The following is a 4,888-nucleotide window of genomic DNA, read 5'->3' as shown; positions in this document are numbered from 1 at the left end:
TGCTCCAAGTGACTGCCGCCATGGATGATTTTTTCAAGTTAGTTTCATTAAGAAGCTAAACTTTTATATTAGCATCGAAAGTTTGTATGCCCTAATAAAAATAAATGTTTGAAACATTCGCCAAGATTTGACACTTATATGCAAAAAAATTCAAAGTTTCGCTAGGATTTACATTTTTTCCTTCGAAATTCAAAAGAACATATATAAAGATGTACTACATTTTAATAAAATTATGAAACTAAAAAAACAATCTTGAAAACTTTCGCCAAGATTTTATACTAATATATAAGCATAGCTTCGATAAAAGCACCCCTGACTGCCGCACTCCCAAAAGAGAACACATATCCACTGGTAGATCGTCTATCTGAAATGCTACCAGCCCAATCAGCATCAGTGTATCCATGCAACTGTATCTGAACCCCAGCCTCATAAAATAGTCCATACTGCAATGTGGACTTCACATACCTGAGTATGCGTCTAGCCGCATCCAAATGCGGTTTCCTTGGAGCCTGCATAAACTCAACTGTATCTGAACCCCAGCCTCATAAAATAGTCCATACTGCAATGTGGACTTCACATACCTGAGTATGCGTCTAGCCGCATCCAAATGCGGTTTCCTTGGAGCCTGCATAAACTGACTTACCAACCCAACAACATAGCTCAAATTTGGCCTGGTAATAGTCATGTAAATCAAACTTCCTACTATGCATCTGTACATAGTAGGGTCCTCCAGAAGCTCACCTGCATCTGCGCTCAGCTTCACATTCTGCTCCAAAGGAACTGAAATAGGCTTACAGCCTGTCATCCCATATTTGGATAGCATGTCCAATCCATACTGCCTCTGCAAGAGCTGTATCCCACTTGGTGATATAATCACCTCAATGCCCAAGAAATAACGCAGCTCTCCCAAATCCTTCATCTCAAACTTTTGCCTCAATAGCATTTTCACATGAAGGATATCTTCATCACTATCACCTGTGATGATCAAATCATCAACATAAATGACCAGCAGCATAATCCCTTTCTCTGTTTTTCTCACATAGAGTGAGAAATCTGCCTTGGAAATCTGAAAGCCAATAGTGACAAGATACTGTCCTATCTTGTCAGACCATGCTCTAGGTGCTTGCTTCAAGCCATACAAGGCTTTCTTCAACCTGCAAACAAACTCAGGATGAATAGCATGAACATAACCTGCTGGCTGCTCCATAAAGACCTCTTCTTGCAAATCACCATGCAAGAAGGCATTCTTTACATCCATCTGATGTAAAGACCATCCCTTTGATGCAGCCATAGCAATGGCTGCTCTTACGGTTGCCATCCTTGCAACCGGGCTGAAAGTTTCTTCATAATCAATGCCATATGTCTGTGCATACCCCTTGACAACTAATCTTGCCTTGTATCTATTCACAGAACCATTTGCATTGTGCTTGATCTTATAAACCCATTTACAGCCAATTGCATTCTTGCCTTTAGGCAAAGGCACCAATTCCCATGTAGCATTAGCATCCAAGGCATCCATTTCTTCATCCATGGCTTTCTCCCATTTTTCATTTCCCATGGCTTGCTCAAAAGAAGTGGGTTCTGGTTCCTGTATCACTTTGACCATATAGGCATAGTGAATGGCTGTAAATCCATCATATTTCAGCCTATCCACAAGATACCTAACCCTGGTAGACCTGCGCAAAATAGGCTCACTTCCAGGTGCTCTCAAAACATCCCTGGTCTTCCTTACTCCAGGTGTAACAACAGAAGGAATACCCAACTCATCATCAATGCTCTGTTCTGAGCCATTGGATTCACCATCCACACAAGAGTGACCTGCATTCACATCAAACATGGGCTGATCTACCTTCTCTTTTCCTTTTCGTGATACCTGCGTACCACTCTCTGCATTGCTTTGAGGGGATTCTCCTGATCTCAATCTGCCTGTCCATGGCGACGTATGTGAACTACTGGTAGAGGACACTCCAGGTCCAGTGATATTTTTTGATTGCTGCTGTGCATTCTATGCAGCATTACCATTTTGTGCATCTACATCAATCATCACATTTACTGGTTTATACCAGCTGCTCATCTCATCAAAAACAACATCTCTGCTCACTGTGAACTTACGTGTAGAAGGGTTATAGCATCTATACCCTTTCTGCTGCAGAGAATAACCAATAAAGATGCACTTCTCAGCTTTTGGATCCAACTTGGACCTCAACTCATCTGGCACATGGACATAGGCAATGCAACCAAAAATTTTCAAATGAGAAATATCTGGTTTCCTACCAGTATACATCTCCTCTGGTGTCATGCCATGTATTGCTACAGTGGGAGTCTTGTTCATTATATAGACTGCTGTAGCAACTGCTTCAGCCTAATAATAATCTGGTAGATCTTTTTCATTTAGCATAGCCCGAGATACCTCTCCAATATGCCTGTTTTTTCTTTCTGCAATTCCAATTTGCTGTGGGGTATGACTGCATGAATATTGCTGCTTTATACCATGCTCCTGCAAGAACCTTGCAAACTCATTTGAGAGGTACTCTCCCCCTCCATCTGACCTTAGGCATTTTATTTGCAGGCCTGTTTCTTTTTCCACCATAGCTTTGAAAGCTTTGAAGTGCCCAAACACTTCACTTTTCTTTTTCATAAAATACACCCACAGTTTTCTGCTGAAGTCATCAATAAATGTGAGAAAATAGTGACAGCCTCCAATAGATGCAGCTTTTGTAGTCCACACATCAGAGTGGATTAATTCCAATGGCTTTTTACTCTATTGAACATGCCTAGGAAAAGGTTTCCTTGCCTGTTTCCCAAATTGACAGGCTTCACAAGCCTTGTGCATTTCTGCAACCTTGAATTTAGGCAATCCTGCAACAATATTTTGGGCTTGCATTGATTTAAGTCCCTGTATATTAACATGACCAATGCGTTTGTGCCAGATATCAATATCTGCAACTACACCGATCCCATGTGCAAACATTGCTGCACTCAATTCAGGCATGTCTGCATCCAACGTAAACATCCTACCCTTCTTCTTTCCTACAAGCCCTACAAGCCCTGCTCAACCATTTGACCTGTCTGAGGATTAAATCTAACCTACAAGCCCTGCTCAACCATTTGACCAATAGAAACCAGGTTCTTGGTGATGTTCGGGACATGAAATACATCAGACAAGTATTTCTTTTTCCCATCCTGCATAGACAAAGGAATTTCGCCAATCTGCACAATAGGATGTGTAGTATCATCACCAGTCTCCACAAATCCTGGTTTTTCCATTTTTCTTGCATCCTGCATCCATTCAACGTGACCTGTCATGTGGTTTGATGCACCTGAGTCAACATACCACACATCATTTTGTTCTTCTGCACTTGTCACAGAATTGGTCATATGCTGCACCATAAATAGATGCTCATTTCTGTCATCACCCTGCCTGCTAGAAGATGCATAATTGCCTTGCTGCAATTTTCCATTCATAATGTCATTCTGCTTTTTGTAGCAGTCCTTAGCCATATGACCCATTTTGCCACAATAGTAGCATTCAATATTGCTGTTTGCATTTTGGCTTCTCTGCCATCCACCACGGCCTCTTTGGCTCCCCCTGCCTCTAGAGTTACCACGTCCTCTTGCATAGGACTGGTTTTCTTGCATTTGCTGCATATTTTGATTTCTACCACGGCTGCAGATCGGCCTCCTCTACCTCTGCCTCTACCTCTGCCAGCATTTGAGTAGAAGACAGTTTCTTTTGAAGTTCCTGCTGAAGAAGATGCACCACCATTTCTCTGCTCTTCAAAAATTAGAAGAGCAATCAGCTCCTCAAAATCAGGAAATTTTTCACGGATGGTAATGGATGTCCGGAACTGTGCATAATCCTTTCCTAGACCATTCAAGGTCAGAGAAACCAAATCATCATCATCCACTGGCGACCCAATGGAAGCAAGTGCATCTGCAATTTTCTTCACTTTCATGTGGTAGTCATTTATGCTCAAATTTTCTCTCTGCACATTGTGCAACTCCTGTTTGAGTTGCATTTTCCTGGCTTGCGTATTTGTGCTGTACATTTTTGCCAAAGTATCCCATGCCTCCTTTGGCGTATTTGCATCCTGAATATGCACAATCATGGAGTCCGAAATACTGATAGACAGCCAGTACATAACTTTCCTGGCTCTCTCATGCCATCCTTTGAATGCCTGCATTTCCTGTTGACTGGGAACATTAGGAAGAACAGGTCCTTCTTCATTTCCTGTAATGAATTCCCAATAACATTTTCCCATCAAGAAATTCGTCATTCTAAACTTCCATGCCTGGAAGTTGTTCTTGTCAAGCTTTTCAGTGACAATCTGTGAAAGAGAATCAGATGCCATTACAGAACACTGCAAAATATTCTGTCACTGCAAAAAACACAACTTTTGCCTCACACGGGCAGATCTGCAAAACTGACAAAAGTAGTATTTCACCACACAGTCACTTCCTAGTGACGATTTTGCATCAACAGGCAATAGGCATGAATCTGCAACTCCCAATATCTCTGCACACAGGCATACGATGCAATTTCTGCGGCACCTTTCCACCGACTAGCCGCGCAGTGGTCGCACAGTAAAAAATAGGGCCTTTTTCTGAGTGCCTGCGAAGAACTTCCGCCTTCAAAACGGGCCCGAAAAGCATATACTGCACTCTCGCCACACCGCGAAGGGCATCTCAATCTGAAACAGTGCACTCCTACGCTTCTGGCTGTGCTACCTGCAGAGATTTGCTCCCAAACTCGAAATAGGAAAGCAACACTGGTCCTCTTACCAGGACACCACGAACTTGGCTTGCTTTCTTGAGCTCCTTACCACGAACAAGGCTCTGATACCATGTGAAGATAGTGGGAGAGAGGGAAGGAGTCTCACTTGCGGCT

Source organism: Dipteris shenzhenensis, chromosome 1 (assembly GCF_047967505.1).
Source record: "Dipteris shenzhenensis isolate YYH24624 ecotype China chromosome 1, Dip_SZ_1.0, whole genome shotgun sequence".
Classification (NCBI taxonomy): Eukaryota; Viridiplantae; Streptophyta; class Polypodiopsida; order Gleicheniales; family Dipteridaceae; genus Dipteris; species Dipteris shenzhenensis.
The sequence above is the reverse complement of the archived record's forward strand: the minus strand, read 5'-3'. Positions refer to the sequence as shown.